Source organism: Photinus pyralis, unplaced genomic scaffold (assembly GCF_008802855.1).
Source record: "Photinus pyralis isolate 1611_PpyrPB1 unplaced genomic scaffold, Ppyr1.3 Ppyr1.4_LG7, whole genome shotgun sequence".
Lineage (NCBI taxonomy): Eukaryota > Metazoa > Arthropoda > Insecta > Coleoptera > Lampyridae > Photinus > Photinus pyralis.
This window is the reverse complement of record NW_022170738.1, coordinates 14,497,225-14,521,332: the sequence shown is the minus strand read 5'-3', so window position 1 is coordinate 14,521,332 and position 24,108 is coordinate 14,497,225. Positions and strand designations below refer to the sequence as shown.

General features: G+C 34.9%; 1 protein-coding gene across 13 annotated transcripts in view; it reads left to right on the top strand.

Annotated features, from left to right (window-relative positions):
- LOC116176810 (complexin) overlaps window positions 1-24,108 on the top strand; it is a 501,249-nt gene that overhangs the window by 177,618 nt on the left and 299,523 nt on the right. The window contains exon 1 of one of the 13 annotated variants that reach the window (XM_031495587.1): window positions 5,040-5,066. The exons of 11 other annotated variants lie outside the window; for them this stretch is intronic. The gene's annotated coding sequence lies outside the window, so the exon portion shown is untranslated. Of the gene's footprint in view, window positions 1-5,039; window positions 5,067-24,108 lie in introns of those variants that run through there. One more of the 13 variants, XM_031495595.1, reaches the window with a different exon arrangement.

The window sequence follows — 24,108 nt, the reverse complement described above, 5'->3', positions numbered from 1 at the left end:
GGACTTTGGTCTTAAATAGGAGTAGGTTCATTAACTGAAAATATAATTCAACTCATAACCTTCCCCGAAATTAAATCCTATCAAAATATACATAAAGTAGAAACCTTACTTTGCCAATTGAAAATTTGTACTAATCGCCGTAATTTTAGTTTCCCGAGTTAGTAGTTTTTAGATGCACAAATTTCGGTGATTTCTGACGATATAAAAATTGATTACCACACGGTATTGTACGTATAATGAGCCCACAACTCCTACATTTCCAATGTCGGCTGGATTTTTGCATGGGCGGTGAACTGAAACTGTTTAAATTTTTGCACAAATACAAATAAATTCTGCATACATACAAACTACTTTGAATTCGGAGTAACATGTCAACAAATGCAAGTCCACACTGGTCTCCATTTCCTTCTACTTCAAAAGCCTTTTTTTACGAATTTACCATGTCAAGTCCACTCGCTTATCATTGATTGCCTTCAGTGTAGCTGCAGGTCTGAAAATGTAATCATGAACGTGAAGGATAAATTAATACAGAAATTGTATTTGCAATAAAAACGGCCATCGCTTCATCAACGTTGCATTCAAAGGCTTTTACTGGCAGTTTAAAATCTTCCTGGATTATTTTTGCGTAACTTTTTCACCTCTGTGTATTTTGAAAACGTTTGACAGGTTTGTTTTCGAAAAGGTGGGTGGTTTTTAATATTAAACCATTCAGTGGTTATAATACAGGTACCTAGCTAGTGACAAAAGGAGTAAACCGAAGGTAAATGTAGCAAAAGTTATCCCACTCCTATCTCTTCATTATTTAGTTTTGTGAAAACACAAGGCATTCCAGTATTTCCCCTACATAATCCAATGTGAAAGGTCAAGGGTCACAAAAGTGTCAAGTTTGAAATTGGGTTCGTTGCCGATTGTGCGTGGATGCGATATTTTAACTCGTAAGTTAATGAGGCGTTTTTATTTTATAAACGTAACGAATTTAAATTAAATGTGATGTATAACCGGCAAACAATTGAATACTTACAACATTAACAGAAATAATTGTGGAATTGGTTTAGATGTAGATGCTCTAGAAACGTTTAACCATAAGCTCTGTAACCTCAGCAACGCTTGATGACGTGTTTGCCTTTTGTCATAATTCTATGCGAAAAGCTGCTTTGTTTTGCCGCGAATGCCTCTTTGATAAATATATGTTTATCCACGTAAACGGAATAAACCATAAATCCAGAAAATTTCCTCTGCACAGATTTGTCCATTCAAGCAAAAAGACCATTCTTGTCCAATAATGATGGACCAATGCACGTTAAAGTAGGATCTGAAATTCCATTTTAAGCTTGCGTAATGCGATCATATCTTAACGCGAAGGATTCAAATAGTTTGATCCCGGAATTAGTTCCTAATCTGGCGATGTCGGGCGCATTACCGGGTGTGCTACGTCATGTTCCTCTGCAACCAATTGAATATAAACGATTGCTTAAATGTCGCTTCCTCGAAAATTTAGACCAATTTCAATGCAAACAAAACTATGACAACGGTCTAGAATACGGAATCCGTTCCGGTATCAGATTCAATCTCAATCGTTTTTAATGCCGGTTGTAGATGGAAAATTTAAGCAGATGTGCCACACGTGCATTAAAAAGGCGACATTATTTAGTAACTCGTCGTGAAAGCTACTTTTGAATTAGTAAAATGGTCTGAATGCCTGGAGCTCAGGCGTTTTATGTGAACAAATTAATCATTTCCCAAAATGCAAGTTATGCACAGTCTGAGTTCAATTTTAGATAACCTGAGCCCTGTCAAATATTTAGAAATTTGCCTTTGCAGTTATCCAAGATAGATTTTCAGGTGGAATCACCCGATTAGAGAAGATAAAAAAAGAAAAATAAACAGGCTATAGAAAGGAAATGCAGTACGTTACCTCTCTGGCTTCCATCAGAGGATGTTCACTAATGCTACATCAAGCATAATAATTAAATGTAGAAAAACTGGAACATTAGCTAGATTCGGTTAATAAAACCGGCATCTTTTTCTCTAAAACCGTTTAAATTATTTATCCAAACATCTTTACATTGCATCCTTTTGGAGTAAATTTATTTTCATAGGATTCCTTATTTGTTAAGATGTTTCTTTTTAGGGTATGCCACGTTTTAATTTAATTACCCATCGTTCTTATTCCTATATCGCAATCCGAAACCCATTTATTAATAGAGTTCGTAAGTTTGCATTAACGAGAATTGGGTTTGATTTTGGCATTGTAGTTTTTGCATATATTTTTTGTTCCATAAGAGGATTGGGGTGGTCGTATTAAAGAAGTACCGTGCTCTGGATGAAATTCAAACACTCATGATCCCCGTCTTTTTAAAATTCCAACGTTTGTTGTATTCTAAATGAACACCTCGATTTTGAATTTTTTTTAAATGCATGATTTTTTCCATTATTTTTTGTGATTTTATTAATTTTTCTCTAAATACTGCAACAATTCAATTTACAATTAAATAGAAAACCCTCTCATCAAGCAGAAATAAGAGTCAATAAGGGTTGAACAAGTTCCAAGATTGGGCTACTATTTCAAAAGTTATTTAATTTAAAGTTAATTTTCTTTCGAAATTGGTCTAGTCTATAACTTTTGATAAAAAATCTAATCGAAAAAGTACGAATTGTTTTGGATTTTACGCACCAAAATTAATAAGAAAAAGTATTCTCCCGAGAAATTTTGGTGTAGTCGATTTTTAGTAAAAAAGGAAGGTTATACACTGCCTTTTTTTGAGGCCCGCAAAAAAAAATTGTCTTAGATCGACCCGGAAAAAAAATAGACTTATAGAATGTAGCCTGTAGAATCCATAATTTCAAACTGTTCCAAGATTGGGCTACTATTTCAAAAGTTACAGCCCTTTGAATTTTCTTTCGAAATTGATTTCTAGTCTATAACTTTTGATTTAAAAATCTAATCGAAAAAGTACGAATTGTTTTGGATTCTACACACCAAAATTAATAAGAAAAAGTGTTTTCCCGAGAAATTTTGAGGCAGTCGTTTTTTGGTAAAAAAAGGAAGGTTATACACTGCCTTTTTTTGAGGCCCGCAATAAAAATTGTCTCAGATCGACCCGGAAAAAAAATTTCTTTTATAATGTAGCCTGTAGAATCCATAATTTCAAACACTTCCAAGATTGGGCTACTAGTTCAAAAGTTACAGCCCTTTGAATTTTCTTTCGAAATTGGTTTCTAGTCTATAACTTTTGATTTTGATTGAGAAGTCTGATCGAAAAAGTACGAATTGTTTTGGTTTCTACGCACCAAAATTAATAAGAAAAAGTGTTTTCCCGAGAAATTTTGGTGTAGTCGATTTTTGGTAAAAAGAGGAAGGTTATACACTGCCTTTTTTTGAGGCCCGCAAAAAAAATTGTCTCAGATCGACCCGGAAAAAAAAAATTTCTTATAGAATGTGGCCGGTAGAGTCCATAATTTCCAACAGTTCCAAGATTGGGCTACTATTTCAAAAGTTACAGCCCTTTGAATTTTCTTTCGTAATTGATTTCTAGTCTATAACTTTTGATTGAAAAATCTAATCGAAAAAGTACGAATTGTTTGGAATTCTACGCACCAAAATTAATAAGAAAAAGTGTTTTCCCGAGAAATTTTGGTGCAGTCGATTTTTGGTAAAAAAGGAAGGTTGTACAGTGTACACTGCCTTTTTTTGAGGTCCGCAAAAAAAAATTGTCTCGGATCGACCCGGGAAAAAAATTTCCTTATAGAATGTGGCCTGTAGAATCCATAATTTCAAACAGTTCCAAGATTGGGCTACTAGTTCAGCAGTTACAGCCCTTTGAATTTTCTTTCTTTTTAAAATTCCAACTTTTGTTGTATTCTAAATGAACACCTCGATTTTGAATTTCTTTTAAAATACATGATTTTTTCCATTATTTTTTGTGCTTTTATTAATTTTTCTCCAAATACTGAAACAATTCTATTTACAATTAAATAGAAAACCCTCTCATCAAGCAGAAATAAGAGTCAATAAGGGTTGAACAGGCCAACCTCTCCTCATACTCTCACGATCAAATTTTCGTGTCTGCTTAATGATAGCTCGAGAATAAGTAATCAACAAACATACCCACTGCCATCCAAGGGGTTGAAATAGTCACCCCCTTGTCGCAACTCGAAAACGGCACATACTATCACGATCACATTTTCGTGGATTGCCAATGATAGTTCGAGAATAAACAATTAACAAAAATATCCAGGTTTACTACCCACCAAGGGGTTGAAATAGTCACCCCTTTGTCGTCCTTCAAAATTTATTATTAATTATATTTATTTATTTTCGAACTAGCATTAACCAGACACGAAAATTTGATACTGATAGTATGTGCCATTTTCGAGATACGACATGCCTGTCTGTCCGTGTGTACGATAAGTTTGTTTAGAATAAGCTATTGTGATTCTGTCGATCTCTCCTGAACACGTTTCTGAGCACTTCCCACAAGCCACATTTAATTTTCCTATCCGGCAAGTGAATCCGATCGGATGAAAAAAAGAACATTGAAAATATTGTGTAGATACGCATCTTAGTGTTATCGCTAAGTGTGCCAACTTCATTAAAATACCTAAACTAAAAATCCATTAAGGTGTGAACTACCCTCCACAATTATCCCAAAAAAATGCTTTTAAATAAATGAGTTACTAACCTGTAGCCTGTAGGTAAACAACGAAAAATCGCCTTTTAACATGTTTCGATTTATAAATTTAGAGCTTCCACTTTTATTAGTACGCCACTTATTATATTACCTACATCCACTAGGCCCATTAAATTGTAATAAATGCCTTCCCGCGTGGTTATGATACATTGCCTCGGCCCATACGGCTTTTATTTGAGCTCTTTATAGAGGAAAAGTCTAGATAGAAAATTATTCTAATTTAGTGGGACATAAATTTTTAGACATTCGTGGATTTTCCCTGATATATTTTTAAAGCTTGACAAATTTGCATTTTTGTAGTCAACCCTTAATCCTCTAACCACTTAATCTAAACGCCCATTTTTGTTGCAGGTGTAACCAGATCGCGAGTCTTTTGTAAGTATACCATTTTTTTAACGAAGTAATAAGGCGCACGAACGCATTTTTCATCTGTACAGCTTTATAATAATCTGTCGTAATAGATCGCGGGATTTTGGGACTTTGCTTGGGTAAACTTTGCTGTAGGTAATTTACGTAGATAGAACACGTAAATGTACTGGACGTTTTAGTAAAATAAAGACGGGATTTTTGTACTGCTGCTATACCGTATAAAAAGGGGTTTGTAGTAGTGAAGATTTATCCCTTCGCGATACGACATGTGCGTGCGTCCTTTGTATTTTCGTCTTTCTATTTGACTTTCTCTATATAAAAAGGAATCTATTTTCGGAATTTTAAACCGTGAAGGAATTGTGTAACATGGCTCTAAAGGAAAACATTTTTCGAGTTTCTATGTGTAGGTAATTTAATGCTTTTGGGGTGTTGATCCTATAAAAAGTTAAATAAGAAAATATGTCGCGACTATACGTTGCATTCAAATATTACAAGCATAAAACTAACACACAGAAGCAATTAGTAAATCTTATAGGTTCAAAATTATCTTTCATAAACCAACAACTACCCTTTTTTTTAATGAAGAACGTACTTACCAAACTATTGGGATTATTTTGAAGAGTTTGTTTGAAAAATAAAATATAAAACTAATCCTTTATGTCAGACTTTGTTTGTAGCTTTCCTATTGCAAATTATCTAACTTCCTACACGAAAAGGCCATGGTACCGCACGTGTTTAGAGACTAGACGAGTCTAAAAGTTTAAAACTCTCAAAAGTTACTATGAAATTCTATAGAAGAGACCAACGTCGAAAGTAAGTTTGAGACTTCCCGAATTCAAGTAGAACTTTTAGAAAATAAATCAAATTAAGTATAGATACCGCTCAGAAGTGTTTCACCAGCAGGGCATTACTAGAAGATAAATTAGGTAACATAAGTATCGCACCAGTAAACAAATGATCATTTTACGACTATTGTAAATTGTAGAAACAGAAGGCGGCACGTGTAAAGACCACGTAACTCTCTAAGTAAACGTTCTAAAGGAACCAAGTGTGACCTGCACACTTTCGAGTATAAGCCCCCTCTCTCTCCCATCCCTTTCCACTATCAGCATTACCGCCACCACAGGTCTCTGCAGCAGAAGCTTAACTTAACGCTATTACTAGCCAAGTGTATGATGTGGGATTGGTTTCGGTTGGCTAAACTTACATTTGTTGATAAAGAACTTCGCTATTTATTAAATTTTTCTTGTCAATTCCTTATTTTCGTGCTCAGTGCTTTGGAACTTACCTTCCGTACATTTATACCTCTCAGGCTAGCTCAGATTAAAATGGTTATGAACATTTTTCTTCTACTGAAGGTACCTACATTAATAAAAAAATCATAACCAACAATTTTATGACCAAATTACTTAAAATTTAAATACTCGTTCAATGTTAGCGTGTTTTTGAAATAATGTCGTTTCACTCCCCCTAGATAAGAGTTAACAATGTGATAAAAATTCCATGAAATTTAAACCTAGATTTATTATGATTAAACATTAAAGTCGTACGCAAATATACGCGATTTTCTTCCTTCCACTGATAATTCGCATAAAACGGAAATAATAAAGATGTGTACCTAATCGCGTTTGATTATCTCCTGCCGCTTCGGACTTCAGGAACCGGTTGTCGATCTAGTTTGTGGATCAATGTAGCGCACTGCTCACCTCTTCTAAATAGACTTCTCGTAGCGTTGATAGGATTTATAATTCTGAAGAGTCCACCAAAATCAAAAACGGTTCGATTTTCGTCCAAATAATCCCAGAGGTCTTAATCATAAACAAACGCGAGCATTTGAAAACAAGCCGCAAGCAATCGAAAAACAACACGCTGCAAATTTGGGTGACCATTAATCAATGGAAATTTTCCGGTTTATGGTGAAGATCAGCTTTTAATATTTGCGTCCTTAGTTTAAGACTCACTAGAACTAGAAAATGTCCTCTTCCACATATTCCAATTTCTCGAACCATTGAAGTGGCATCAAATAAAACCAAGTCAATTGTGGTTTTTTTTTTAATTATTCGCATGATTTCAGAGCACTATTAAAATTTGGTTTTGAAGATAATGGGACGAATTATTTGAATATCAAGTTTGTAAACTGGTCGAAAATTCAGTACCCGTCTATTGTGAAATGAATCGAAAAAATCGCGTAGGTACATAAAAGGAATACGTAGGCGCCCTTTCCTTAGTTTCCTGCATTGACACTTCTAAACAAAAGCAATATTCATAACTCGCAGAAAACTAACGATGTATTTAGCCTAAACTTATATGAATGAAAAATTCGCGCAGCTTTTAACATAAAAACTTTTAATTATGCACTTAAATTCCAGTTTGATAGCCGCCATATTAACAAATCCCTTGAGAGCACTTTACTATGAAAACTGTTACAATGTACCTGCGGCAAGCGATCTTTTTGCATGACCCAATATGATTAAAGTACTTACTGCGATGAAGTCAACTTTGTATCATATTTGGTAAACGTCACCAGTTTACATTGCAACCCATGCGGAAACTCGCGATTGTATATGGCTATTTTACGAAACAAGCTACTGGATTTAATTTCCATCGTATCTACTATATATTCCTAGTGTGAGCCACGAATAAGAAAGAACTTCAATAGAATTCACGTTCAATTTTTCGTTTTTATTCAATATAATCCGCCATATTTGAAAAAAACAGCGAACCGTTCTTATGAAATGTTGCTTTTGTAGTTAAAGTACAAATTCTCGATTTTATTAAAGATGCCTATACAGGTGAAAAGCCTAAGTATTTGAAATACTCCTGTTGTAATAACTACACATTGTTTAAAGAAACAGGAGGGCAAGTGTCCCAACGTAGGGTGAACGTAACTGATATGGGTTTCATTTCATTTCATATTGAAATATCCTGGCACCGAGAAGCAGATAAACGTTAGTTTGGCATAGATTTCATCTGTGGTTTTGGTTAAACCCAAAAACTTTGTTTAAGTCCTACCGTATGTAAGTAAAAGTTAAAAGTTTTTTTTAGAGAACACCGAGTGAGGTGAACGCTGATGTGCTCGGTTTTCCGTCGTCTGTCTGTCTGTTCCATCGAGATCTCGGTCCTCTTAATTAATATTAGCCGCTATGGCTGTGTCGTTACTCTCATAATTTACCAGTTGTGTTACGCGGCAACATCCACGAGTGGATTTTTGAATACATTTTTTTTATTGAGTAAAGCATTCTATTCTGTTGAAGGGTTCCTGCTCTACGATACTTGAACTCTTTTCCCATTTAAATTATTAACAGCTCCTAGGCGAATTCATAATTTTTGCGATGTCTGCCCGTCTGTCCGTTTGTACGATAACTCGAAAACGAATGGGCCCCATTACGATGAAATTGGTGCAGGTGGATTTTTTATCAAATTTTGTTAGATCCGAGTTCGGAAATTGCAATGTAAGCGAAGACCCTTTTGACATCTCACGTTAGTTCATGAAACCGAATTGGCATGGAATCCTTATCTAACAGTGATATTCATTAAGAAGTAGACATAGGAATTTGCGGATATGTATTTCCTATGTCTAATTGTAAATGACAAAACTCTCTGAAAGGCGCCTAATTTTTATGCAATCAAAAAATCACTCATGCGCACGCATTTTTGGAAGAGATTTTGTCATTTAAAGTAGACATAGGGAAAACAATACAATCATATCCCTATGTTCTATTTCTTAATGAATATCACTGTAATATACCGCTAGTATGAACATCAAAATTTTGTATGTACCACGGCATTAATTGATGTTTATGACCCGAGCGTACTTACGAAGCCCTCGGCCCAAAACCCGCTTGTAAGCGTGTCGTCCTCGGGAGGGCATAAACCTCATAATGCTCTAATACATAAAATATAACTAATATTTACACATCAGCTGATATTAATTTTGTTTCCAACGTTTTGACGCATGTATAGTTACTTTTGTTAACTACACCATAAATATAAAATATCTCATTATGTCCCTCGGGCCAAAGAACCCCGCTGTAAGCGTGTCGTCCTCGGGAGGGGCACAAACATCCTCAATAAGCTCTTAATACATAAATATAACTATTTTTACAACATCAGCTGATATTATTGTTTCCACGTTTTTTGACGAAATGTAAGTTACTTTTGGGTTACATACACATAAAATAAATATCATTATATATTATCATCTTATCTAAATTGTGTAAATTAAAGAAGCGATAAGATTTAAACAAGAATTATGCAATTACAAATAATTCCAAAAGGAAAAATCGAATACAATAAACCAACTCCATACTTATTCGTATAATAATCCCCCAGATTTACACTTAATAAATTGAGATATTTTCACATACAGGGTGTTCTGTCATTATTTTTAGTGTTTAGACCGAAGTAACAACGCGTATATGACGTTTACGCAACAATATCTTCAAAAACACGTTTTTTTCCAACTAAAAACTGTATTACAATAAAATTAATCATCGAATGCCACCGGCTAGTTTTATTTTTTAGCAAGTCTTTTACCTAGTTTGTAGTTGCTTACTTTAGATATTTTTCTATTATAATCTTGAAAATTGGCTACATAATTTCTATCTCTTTTCTATATTCCAGCAATAGAACAAGTATACAAGGTCATATCTGTGTGTGTTGAAAAACAATTTAAAAAATCATATATTTTAAGAATAACCCTTCCTTTTATATTAAATTCGTTTACTAAAATCTGGACAATAAGTTTATTTTGAAATGGCCATCTCAATTTTTACCTATGAATAATTTAATTTTTTAAATTTGAAAAATACATGTACGTAGATTTCATTCAATATTAACCCTGATATTAACACAGCAAATAAACCATTGAATTTAGGTAAATTCAATATTAAGATTACAGAATCAAATTTAAATTCCTGACGAGGAAAAAAAAAGAAATCAACACCGAATTCAACAGGCTCTGTAACTGGGAACATACATTAAAAAACAAACATTGAAAGATGGATTGAATCTTTTAAGATCGATTAATTTAACCTTTACTTTCAACATTTTTTATTCCAAGTCTGCTTTTTAATTAACTCCGCAGCTTTACATTTACGAATGAAACGTACGGTTTAGTACATAAATATTCCTTTGCGTAATTTTAACAAATCAGTTCTCTGCTTATTGCTTAATAAAACTAATTTAATCTTCACCCCGAAAATTTTACGCCCGATTAATAATAGAAGGGGAGGGACAAACTGTCCGCTTTCAAAAATTGATTGCGAATCTCTACTCTCTAGGACTATGGTCTCATTGATTCTCAGACAGCGAATCCTTTAATATTGTGCAAAATGTTTTTTTACCATGGCGATGCCTCATTTCTATTGGTTAGTGACTTTCTTTCCACCAATACACGGTTGTTAATCATTATGATGACGCTAGATTTCCCAGTCTGAATGTATGATGTGCTGACCTAAGAGCTTGTAACGTTAGCCAGCTATTGAAGATTAGAGGCAATTAAAAGAAGAGCGAAACATTGATTATGAGCGCGTAAAATGACGCACATCACTTTGATTCCAATCATCAAATTTAAAACTTGAAACTAACAATATGGGCAATATTTTTCTTGGGGAATGTTTTCAAAACCTTGCCACCTTTACAAGTTACTTTCGCAGAAGCTCGAAACCCTATCAGCTTAAACTTCTTTTCGAACGTTTACCACTTAAAAATGTTTTAGGAAATTGTAAGGTTATTTATGCATCCACGCTTCTAGCATAACAGTAATATTAATAACGTTAAACCCACCCAACAGTAAACCAGCGACGTATTTTAGTCTGAACTTATACTAATGAAAAATTCGCGAAGTTTTTAACAGAAAAAATTTAATTATGCACTTAAATTTCATTTTCATAGCCGTCATATTACCAAATCCCCTGCGAATGCTCAACTATGAAAACTATTACAATGTGCCCGCAGAAGCGATCTATGCACCATCTAAAAAATGATAAAAAAGTAAACTTTTAACTAAAAAGTCACTAGTTTTAACCGATGCAGAAATTTATTTCATATCCCTGGATTTAATTCACACCATACCTATTATAATTATTCAGGAGAAGAGGAGGCGGTAATAAGGAATAGGTTGAAAAGAAACTTCAATGTCACTCGTAAAAATAAATATGACTTGTTGGTAGAATTAATTCCTCAGGAGTCCTGTAAAAGCGTCCGCTCGAATGTCTGAACACAAATCATCCACTGGACACATTCAAATTGTTCCTTATTTAAATAAATCAAATCCTCGCAGCTAAAGGACGCTACTTTTAATTAGTCACATCATTTCCTTTTTTTCATTTATTGTAGTCTACAGGATTTTCTTTGATGATTGAAGCGAATGGAAGTACGTACAAGTCTCGATTGTGCCTTCGATTATTATTTGTATGAATCGAAAAATGATGATCCCTGCGAGCTTTCTAAAATCGAATTTTGGCATCCACCCCACTTGCATTCCCATCGAAGCAATTCATTAAATTCTTCGCTCTTTCATCTCATTCTCTGCTTCGACGTTAACGTCTACAGGTCACAGCATTAAAAATACCCAATCAGTTAAGTTAGTGGATATGTCAAGTGCTAGGATCTCATGAAATATTCAGTATTAAGGGTTTCGCTGTTTCGACCCTGTTTCCGTAAGGTTATTGAGTCTTGTTGTTGCCGCTGTTTCCCGCCGCTTCGAGCTACAGATATTGTTCCAATTTCCCTCGAGATATAGTTAGTTGCTCTGGTATCATAGAGACTTTGTTTTAATTTCGTCAATCCTCTTTACGCAATTTGGTGAACGTCCGTAGGGTTTACTTTATTACGGAATAAATCTTAAGACTTTCGGTCGGATTGCAATTTAAGATGTATTAAACGAATTCCGCTTTTATTGTAGCAGGAATGAAATGTAAAAATCTTTTATAGATGTGATTTGTCGACCTTTTTTTCCAGATCAACCATAACCTTGCGAAAACCTCGAAAATTGGTTACTGTTTGCTTACTCTGATTTGTAGCATCGATAATCGCGTTTCGAATTTTTAGGGAGCACGGTAAAGTTTGCGTAAAGTTGACGTGAACGCCAAAAGTTGAAAAGCGCAGCTTGGCGGGATGTTAATCGAAAAATTCTAAACTTTATTCGCCGGTCTTCGCAGCGTACTTCGTTCTGTTGATTCCAATTGAAAATTAAGAGCGTTTCTCCAAAGTTAATAGAAGTTTACAAATTAATTTTTGACGTTAAATATACGAACATGCCTCTTTTTCCGGGAACGTACAGACGCATTGCAGTCGGGGTTTAAGTTCAACAAATTTTAATGGCAATTTATGCACGGATTAGAGCCCAAGAGAATGAGTTAATGGATCGGAACGTTTGGAGGATTTATGATATTTTCAAAACCTATAACTTACCACTCGGAATATATGCTTAATTTTAACCGGATGTACTCTGTCCAACTGTTGACTAGAGGGTAGATATTCACAAAATGCGTTTAAACGATTTTTTCTTCCATCGCCGATATGTGTTTGCCGTTCTCTCTTTGGGGGTTATATTGCTTGAATTTGAAATTGGATCTTCCTATTGTTTTACATTTTGAGTAGACTATGTGTGTACATAAGTTTTATAAGATATGTCCGTGCGATATTCAAACCGATTACGTAAACGTACGGCTCGGATAAATCTCGATGTAGAAGCGGAGTTTTACGTTCAAAGACGGGCTATTAAATTAAATTATTGCCACTAAAATGCTTCCTTTTTATGGTTCTTGCAATCCGAATCCTTTAATGTCAAGGCACTTTGTGGATTTTAATTCAAAATTGATATTAATCACCCATTGAAAATGAAAAAAATTTAATTTTGTTTAGTTTGGCAGACTTGCCTGCCATAAATTTCACGGAAAAGACAAAAGTTTTGGCAATGGCGAAGTCTCCAAATACCGGGTCAGTAACTTCTGACGACGTCATTGGAAGATGCTGTTATTATATTCGGCTGACCGAGACACTTCACGTCAAATACAAAGGGTTAATGGAAGATGTTAATGCCAACATGCTTTTCAGCGAGAATCTATTATATTCTAAGCATGTCGTAATCTCGATTGCACCCGCATGTATTTATGAGTCGGAGCAGTTGGGTTCCCAGGTCACAGTTTATTACTCTGCCGCATTGCACGTTTCCGAATTACGGCGAAATTTTTTATGTGTTTTCCATTATTGAATTTGTCGTCAACATTTAGGTGGAGCCTAAGAATCGGAATCATTAACACTTACAGATTTCAAAATAGTCTATGTACCGAAATGCACCCTGACTTTTACTGGAACATAGTGGTATTCATATCACTGAACTACTCGCAATCTCGTTAAATTCCTTTTAGCGATTTTCCTATCCGCGTGCTTTTCATTAATAAACTCAATTCTCGATATAATCATTTTCCTTTGACATTTGCGTTAATGCACGCTTCCAATGTAGAAGCAATTATTTTTTTCATTAAATCCCTCGTTGCATATTTTAATTCTCGAGAGTTCTGCAATTGCAGGATTCGCTTGTAATGCGTGACGTGTAGGTAGGAACGATGAAGCGCATCTAAGGACCTCATACTTTCAAAATGGAGTACCTAGATACCAAACTGTTTTTCAAAATATCGTTTGAATTGGTGCCTAAACATACATTTGGAATATGTTATATAAAGGCATGACCTATATTGATGAACCGTTTGTAAACAGGGATGTACGCACTACATCTATACGCGCACGTGGCAATAATACGCCTTTGATGTGGCAGTAGGAAATATAGACAGTGTAAACTAAACCTACGTGACAAAAATATTTATGTTGTTGTTTTGATCATACGAAGAATCTGACGGAAATGCAGAAATTGAGGATTCGGAAGAATTCTAAAAACAGAAGGATGCAAATAATTTCTGTTGAAACTGAAAAATGTAGAATGAAAAATCTTATATTAAGAATCTAATGATTGTGAAAAATTTGGATTGAAAGGAATTGAACTATCTGAAAAATCTGAAGTGTCTGAAAAGTCAGAGGAATCTAATGGGTCTTCAAAAAAATCAAAATATTCGAAAAATGCAAAGAGAATAGAAGAACCCGAAAAATATACTGAAATAAGAAAATTAGAGAAATGAGAAGAATTATGAATTCAAATAGAGAATAGAGAAAAATCAGAATAATGGAAGGATCATAAGAATATGAATAATTTAAACAAAATGAAAAATCGAGAGAATTCATAGAACTTTGGAATACTTTGAATTTTTAGCAATCAAGCATCGAAATAATTAGGGGAAACGGAAGCAAATCATAAGCTAGAGAAGTTGTAAAATCAAAATGTTCAATCCAGCAAGCCTAGTTGACGAAGTAGCCTTCCACCATCTTTTCTTTTATTAGCGCCTTACACTATTTCTTTGGCGCTCTCTTCTAATCCTACCGTATCGAATTATGAGTTCGCTGCCCTAACAGACACTTAATCTCCAACTAGTAAATTGAACTCCCAGGTTTTCCGTTTTGGGCGATTTTGTAAAGTTTAAGTAATCTCTTGACCACATTTTCCAAAAATCTTGCCTCAATTTGTAGCAATATGCTCTCAATATTGAGACGTTTAAGATGCAGTGACTTATTTTCTTTTAAACATGTTATTTCTTCCGGGAAGTAGGTATTTTTTCTGAGCGATCCTAAAAATCCAAATTTTTTTAATAATAGTTATTTACGTAAAAGTCGAAGGGGCCTCGTACTTTAATACTTCCTCGCCAGTAATGTGTCATTTTCCTGACTTTTATGTAATAGTTATTTACATAAAAGTCAGGAAAATGACACATTATTGGCAAGGAAATATTGAAGTCCGAGGCCCTTTGGGGCCGAGTACTTTAAATTCCGAGTCAAGTAATGTCATTTTGCTGAAGAGTTTTTTATTAAATTTTACCCGAAATCGTATTTTAGCATTTCAATTTGTATATGTCGTATGCAAATAGTTATTTCAGGCAAATGGCATTTTATCGGGCAAATGCTATCTACCTGGGCAAATGACTCCATCAAAATAATTTCTATTTAAAAGTCATTTGCCTAGGAAACTAGCATTTGCCGAGTCCGTTGTTGGGCAAATGACTTTTAATATTGAATGAACACGTTGTGGTATATCTTCATCGGTGGTTTTCTATTATTGTATTGTTATTTCGTGAGTTTCAAGACTTAATTGTTTATTTAATTTATAATTTTGTGTTACCAGAAAGTTGTTTTTATTTTTACGCAGGTAAACTTACCCCGAATTCGATGTTCTAAATATAATACTTTTTGGTGGAATTTGATTTGTTTTATAGCAGACATTCCATGGCATGACGGATATTGGCGTAGTTTTTGTATTATAAAATTCCATGGCATCACAGATTATTGAAAAAGATGCGGGTTTAATTTTTCCAACTTTCCGTCTTTATTATGCAAAACATTGAAAACTAATACGGTTAATCGACGTAAAAAACTTTTTCTACAAAAAACTTTAATACATTTTTGCTATAAAATAATTTGGGGAGCCAATAATCGCATGTTATGAATTTTACATTCAAATCCCTATGATGCGTTACGCAAGTCACCACCCTGTATAAAACTTTTGATTTTGGGTAAACGAAAGGTGTAGCTATAGTTATATCCGTGGAAAGTTCGTTAAAAAGCGATTAAGAATTGTTTTTACGGAGTTATCCAATGTTAGAGATTTTTTTAAAATATTTTTTTAGAGCTATTATCAACGTTTTCAATTGGTGTATTATTTTCTCAAAAAAAAGAAACATTTAGAATTGGTACCGCAAGAAGTACCATGACCTGAGGCGGCAGACGGTCGATTTTACCATACTCGGATAGGCCAAAGTGGAACTCCATCGCATCGGTTAAAATTTGAATCGCTCTCGTTCAGTGGATTTCGAACAAGCTCCTCTACTATAATAGAAAGACGTCCTAGAGGAGATAAAAAAATCTATTCACGTCTTGGGGTCTATGGAGACGACACAAGATAACACCTCGGGTAGGAGAAAGCAGGTAGTAGCATATGGTAAGACACAGGAGAATATGATAGTCAAAATTTTTTGACCAAACATATGGACGTTTTTTCATTACTATTTTTCCAGACCAGTTGTTTTGGCGAACTGGTGGATCATTTTCTGGTTATTTGCAGTTGCTTCTTTCAGTGTGGGTGGCATTTGTAGTGTTGTTTTTACATTCTGGTATCTCGCGCATTCTAATAACAAATGAGAAACGGTGATTTCAGTGTCACAAATATCTGGCGCGGTCCTTTGGAACAGATGAGAGTGAGTGGTGTGACCAATTCAAGCTCTGGTAAGAAAAATCTCCTCTCATCTTGTTTCGATGGCAGGCCGTGGCTCGACTTGGAACCGCTCCCACATAGCACTTCGAACTTTTATTTTGGTATCCTCGGTTAGGATCATGTGGGCCTCTCCAGAAGTTGCCGCCTATCTAGCGGCAGAGTCAGTTGTTTCATTTCCCTCTATTCCTATGTGAGAGGGGACCTATACAAATGTAACTTTGCAGCGAGCCCTATATAGTTCTTGTTGAATGTGTGTCGTCTTTGTTGGAGTTGTTAGGGTGTTGCAGATTTATCCTGGGTTGTGATATAGTCCATGGAGGTATCATCTTATTCATTTTTAGTGAAGATACAGATAATTGTTCAAAGTTGACGTCAAAATCTACGTCTTCGCAAAGACTATTAAGACCTGGTTTTAAATACGGCGAATTACCAGCACATTTTTGAAGCGCTGAGGACCTTCTTATCGCAAACCTTTTACAAACCACTTACGCAATCTTTCTAGATGTCCTTAATTTTTACTGTTAAATTAAAAAACTAAATAAATAATTACCCCTACCAAACGAACTATTTAAACAAACAAACAAAAGCAACATTAAATTAAGATTTACACCAAATTATCAAATTTGAGCTTAATTCAAACCACGACCACATTTAATCTAAATAATGTTGACATTCATAACATACAGGGCGACCCATCATACTATAAGTGCTAAAACCAAATACAATCTATGAAAAAAGGGTGGTCCTACCTTTAAAAATTCTTAATTGATTAGCAATAGAAAATGAGAACGGCACTATATAAAAAATAAATCTATTTCAAGTCCACTAATTTTATCATTGTGCATTTATTACTATTATACCTATCCAGTAAAAATCTGACCAAAATTATCACATTAATTCAGGATGGAAATGACTGATTTTCAGGCAAATTATAGAGAGAAAGTCCCTATTGCAACAGGATATTATTTTAAACCCAAGAACCTACGCAAAAATACGGAAGAATTGATCAATTTGTTTGTTTGGGGTACATTTTTTGACCTTCGTTGGTCGGTAACTTACGCATAAATCGATAAATACCAACCCATTACAATGTGTTGCAATAAGGAGCAATTTATTGCCTATATTAGGAATGTGTATCTAAAGGATAGCACTAGGGAGATTAGTATAATTAGACGATATCCTAAAAAATGTATGTCTGGTAAGATTAGGCTGATGCTGTTTAACCTCAAACTCGCCTCATAAACGGCCAGCTAGCTCAGGGTTGGAAAAATTAAAGGCGATCAATTCGTTTAGCGTATTTAATCGTCGGTACATCGCTACAACTTACCAAAGGTTGAGCGCCACCCAGCTTCTTTAGTTTCCCTTATACAACCACGTAGATACAAGGGAACCCCTTTAAGAGATAATTAACGATGCCCTTTACAATAAAACAGAAGAAAGAGTATCCCCTTGCTGCTTGTATGCCCCCTGTGATCTTATTTAATTCTTAAATATGCATGCGGCAGGAGAAATCTAGGATGGCTTAAATTGCTGCTTACAAGATGGATGTTATTTTAGGTGATAAGAGCGAACAGGTATCTCCTAATTCCGATGGTAAATTGCACAGGAACATCCTCAAACTGGGACTGGTATTTTTCAGCGGAGGTACCCAAGAAAAACCTAAAATACTACAAAAAAACACTGATCTCTAAAGCCTAATCGCACCTACCCACGAGAGGGTGCTCAGAAAATAATGATTATCAATGTAACAATGGTGAATTAATTAATTTGCGTTGGCTCAACCTTCAGCTTGTGAAGTTTAAAAGAAGGCACCAAGATAGCGCTGACAAAATGTTTCCTAATTATATCCTCAATAAACGAGATAGTAACTCGAGATATAACCCAATCTTCGAAGCAACAAAAATACAAGTGAATCGTCTAATTTACTATGCGATCCTCCTTATGGAAATTAACACACCATTAGCTGCTTTCGGCAAGCGTACCGAACGAAAAGTACCAGAAAAAAGAAAGTGAATGGAAGTTCCTGATCCCTTGTTGCGTGGATAAATTGCATCGATAGGTGGAGCCTTCTATCAAACCGCTTTAGATGCTTCGGGGGTTCTCCAACATGCAATGACACGATGAACAATAATAATGGGTTCTTCGTAATGGAGAAAATAAATCGTTACAGCCTTCCAAACCCCAAAGATCTGCTGGAGGCACACAACTTTCCCAACTGTGTACTTCCATTAAACAATAACCGATAAAATACAAATTATTGATTTTTTGCTTGGAAGTGGAATGAAAACTTTACATACTTCCCCAAGTTACCCTCTTATAGCATTGCACTGGCCACGTTGTGCGTATTGGTTTCTGTCCACAATTGGATCTGAAGAAATCTTTAATTATTAGCCTGTACGATGAAAATTAAAAGGTGGAGGACTAAAATGTGTTTCTCATTTTTTACGTTCCACGTCTGCTTCCGTTCCAATGAAAAATATGTAAATAACGGAATTCAATAAGGGTAACCTAACAGCCGCTTCATTAAATTAAGTACCTCCAATTTCTCTCAATAGAAGGGTATCCATAGACCGATCTAATGGCCATTAGTTAACCGCCACCGCCTTTACTTCATTAACTTAATTTTACCAATTTTAATTTTTATTAGGATAGCGTTTATCCCATTATCCGTCCTGAGTGCGTTTACTGTTTTTCCATTTATTGAAAAAACGCGTCAACTTTTTGCACGTGGAGTGGATGATGTTAATTTCATTTATGTCCCATTGTTAAACAACGAACGTTGTTTATTGTGCTGCTATGAATTCACATTATTTTCACAAACGCGCGAGAAGTGAAATGTAAGCGCGTTGAAGATGGAATGGGAACAAAGAGCGAATGTAGAGTCGATCTTGAATGAAAGTAATTTACTCCGGCTCAAATTACACAAACTAATTAACTGAGAATTTATTAGTTAATAATTTCAGTGCTACTATGGTGTTAATTTGATTAAGATGGCGAATTAAATTGGGAAGATTAAGATATTCATCCTTGCTGGATGGAAACGTGGCATTTAGCCAGCCTTTTGTTTTTAGACATTGTCGTTTTCCATTCCCAACGTGTAAATTGCCCCTTTTGGATCGAACTAAGGACGTTGGTGGAAAATAACAGCTGAGATAATGTTCTCGCTTAGAAAGTTTTAAAGTCGAGGTTTAGTTCTATGCGCAAATTAATTGAAAAGTAAGTTTCCATAATTGAACCGGAAAAACTTTGCAAACTAATACACTACAGAATTCAATGCCTGGTCTCGTTTTGATATCATCCACTTTTATAGTGAGTTCGAAAACACCAAAGATGTTGAAGGGTATTGTAGAATGCAGCACACATGCCTCTCATTGTTGCTGTTGCATTCCAAACCCTTCAAGTTGCATTCTCAAGTTCCACAACGATTCATTAGTAGAAACAGTTGAAATTCCGTAAATGGATAATTGACAATGTTACCTATGCAGTTAATCAATGCGTAAATTAATCATTCCCAGAAACATTTATAGTCTACAATATATGTTCATATTCTCTTCGTGACGGTTCTTTCACGGTAATACAAATTAAAAGGGAGCTTTTCCCATTAGGTTATCTGTTAATGGCTTGGCCTTTTTGTACCTAAATATTGCTTTTTTATGGGTAAGGTATTTTTAAGGCATTGTACCAAAAGTATATATTGTAGACATTAAATACGGTTAGGGGAGTTCGCGCTGCGTTTTCAAAAAACCCGCCGCATAAACGGCCAACTAGCTCAGGGTTAAACAAGAAAATACAAGCTTGAGAACTGCCACAGCGGCAGTTCGTTCTGGGCATTTGATCTTCGGCCTTCGATGTTATGATGAAGAGATATCAAATTCGGCCGCTATTTCCCTTAAGTTTCTTATGGGATTCACTTCCATAAACATTAAAACATTCAGTTTCATATCCTCCGTTAAAATTGAGGGTTGTTTACTGTGTCTTATGCGGATCGCATTTAAATAACTACTAATTTTAAAGTGATTAATACAGAAAATAAGTCTCTTACGACCCCTAAACTATTACCGGCACTATACCAATTAATAATATCAACTTTTTCTTCAATTGAATACATCGCAGACAAACGAAAATAAAAATACAGAATCCAAAGCAATAATATTCCAGTTAATTAATATGAAAATAGGAAATCCCTATGTCTACTTTTAAATGAATATCACTGTATAATAAACGTTATTACAGTGAAACTTTTTTGATATGATGAAACTGACATATATTATCAAAACTAACTTTTACAATCAAGACGCAAACACATAATACATTTTTTTTTGATTTTTTAATTTTTTATTATCGCCCACATCAATCCCTCAAAATCAAGATACGGTTATAACCCTACATAGCAATTCGAAATTACTGACTCTGAGCTTGAATATATCCCGAACCGGAGGTGATGGCTGGATTCCTTTGTGAAGCACAAATAAATACTAGCGAAGCACTAAGAATTCTGGCATCACGACATTTGTGCTTCATTAATAAAAAAGTTGTGCCCACTTCACTTCAGGCCACTTTCTTTGACTTACTTTTAAATGGATTTATACAAGAGGATCATAAAACTGTATATCGTTACCACACCGGGAGTGTACGTTAAGCATTTATTTTTTGAAATAATAAAGCTCGATTGTATAGCGCTTGTATTCTCAGTTGCCAATAAAAGAAGCCGTTAAACAAGCACCCAGCTAATTTAAAATTAATAAATAGCAGACAGTCTTTACACATTGAAGGTGCTTTAAAAATAAAGTTTAACCGTAACCGCAAGGTAGTATCGTTTCCCCCTATGACCATTAAAAATTATAGTGTACCTTTCCCTCTAGGAGCGTATTCGAACTCGTTAATTTTTCCCATTAAATCTCTAAAGCTTCAGCTGAAACAAGCAAAGTAAAAGTGTATCAAACTAAAACGGCGGTTGTATAGCGTTTATGTTGGTACTCAGAACCTAGACCAAGCGCATGCCTTTAGTAAATTATCCCAATTCGCTCAATACAAAGCCTTATTTGCGTGATCGTGATGAGGATGCTTATGAAGGATTATTATCAGTAGTGGTTGCAACACTTCAACTCGACCAAATCTATTGCGCCCTCCAGTGGAACTAATAATTACGTTAACTAGCATGAAAATTGCACTTACAAGCCACAGTGCACAGTCAACAATTTGATAAGCGACAGCTGATGTCGCGTTTTTGCGCTTTTTAATGCTCGCACATAAATTCTCGCCCCTAAAATGACCTAACATACGTAGCGAACCCAGATACAATCGGACCTTAGCCCTTACAATATTTGCCCGTTCCGTGCACCCTTTCAACGGAAAAAAAATCGCCCACACTACAACACGCGTAGCACCACGCATAAACATTAAAACTTCAACAACTCTTTTTTTTATCCGCGCCCTTAAAAGTTCCCTGAACCACGAAGAGTTTTAAACCATCAAAATGGAAGCTTATCCTAGAACTGCCAATGCGGCTTCACATTAAGTTTTTCAACATTAACTTTGGACTACTTTTCTTTTGTCTGTTATCTCGCAGTTCCCTTTATATTCCTCCTTTATGCTTGGGATCTTTGCGTGTGTATGTTTTAAAAGGAGAGGATTATTTTAATTCTAAAGTTTAAATTTGTTCGAAAATTCTTTCAAAGTTATTAAGAGATTTCTTTTCGGAAGAGTGAAAGATGTATTAAATTTACGAATTCTCCAAAGGATGAGGATTACAATTTCTAATGTCTGATATAAGTTCACAGTCAGGAAAGTCTCTTTGATCTTTGTAACCATTATGAGATATTTGAGAAGTGGAAAGGGTATGAAGGCCTATTTTTTGAGCGGGGGTGGTTACAAGGTGCGCTAATTACATGGTGCAGTGAAATGGAATAAATCTGAATAAAAAGGTTTAGATTTTATTTTCCTGGGTTGAAATGCACGTTTTTGACCGCTTTGATATGTTTTGATTTAGGCCTTGGAATTGCATGTACCTGACTGTATTTACATTTGCTCAAGTTACACAGATACGTTGAGTTCCAGGCTCTTTGTACGTGACACTCTTTTATTGACGTATACAGTTTCCGCACTTCGTTAGTAGAGCTTTATATTTTGTAGTCCTTCTTTCCAAATTTAATTAGCTAGTATTTGTTTAGGTTTTATTTACTTTGTAGTGTACGCTTTTAAGTGCTTATAAATTCTATCTTAAGAAGTATAAGCAACTTAATAATCTAATAAGGAGGGAATATGGCAAGGCCAAAGATGGAAATCAGCCTCTGTCGCTACTAAAATCTCGATATTGACGTAAATTATATTAATTTGAGGACTCTTATCTGGGTGGTAATTGCGATTCGATTAATCACAAAACCAACTATTTACAGATGAAGCAAATTTATTCGACATATCAATCGACAATCAAGCTGAAAGAAAAATAGGCACTCAAGGCCTATCACCTACCACGCAACAAGCGATCGATAGAACAATTAATTAAAGAAAACTTAATTACCTTAAAGTGTCAATAATCCAAAATTTCCCGTCGTAACCTGCGATTTTTAAACAAAGAGACACAAAATGATGACACTTCGGAACAGCACTTCTTTGACTTCATTTATAATCATTTTTTATTATAATTACAATTATAGTATTGACCTTTTGATGGCGGACAAAATCGCCTATTATTAACTGATAGCTTGAAGACTGTCTCTTAAGCGACAAACGCTCCATAACCCTAACACTCCGACTAAACTTTTTCGTAAATTTTGCTACAAGACCAGTGACCGGATGGTTTATTATCTTTTTCAACCGAAGTCATTTTAAAGACGGTGATTTTTATAAGCAAACGTACGTTTGACATTATGATATTTTCCCTCCTCTGCTAATGGTTGAAAAAAGATTCAATTCCAAGTACGAACCAAAAGTTTACTCTTGAAATAGTGTTTACAATTTGATTAATTGAACACAATGAATCAAAACGTTAAAACAAATGCCTTTACAAGTAGAACTTCAGAGGCGAAGTTAGACGTGGTTATGCTTGGTTAGATTTTAAGCAAATGTCTGAATGTTGCTTTAACCGAAAACTAATTGCACTTGTGCATTTCGGACTTAGCACATAATTTACCAAACTCGAGTAATGTTACCCTTAACATAACAAGGTTAAACTATTAGACAAGTGGTGTATAATACACCGACTGCAGATGAAAAATAAAAGTCATCGCTGAGAATAACGGACGGATTTAGTTACCTATCAAAACCAACACAGCTCGTACTTCGGAAAAGATTTTAATTGGTTTATACTTTTAACTTCTGCATGAAAGTGTCTCTTCATTTCTCGAATTCCGAATACAAACGATTTGCATTAGCTGTTAAATTGAAGTCGCCGGTAGCACGTTTTCACATATTCAAAGCGAAATTAAGCCAATTTTCAGAAAGTTTGAATGGTTCCTTATGACACAATGAAATAGTCGATAATGGATTGAAATTTCCAAATTAGCGCTTACTGAAATGAAGAAAGGAGTGCGTAACAAAGATATATAATTAATGACTGGCGAAAAGTGCGAAGGCGAGTAATCGGAAATTAAACATAACGAAAGGAATTGGTAGCTAAATATACAAAGAGAAAGGCAAATGCTACCAGACTAATTTATTAAAGAAACAATAATGTGACTTTTTTATGTCGATTAATGCGATGGAACATATTGAAAATGATACCTGTCG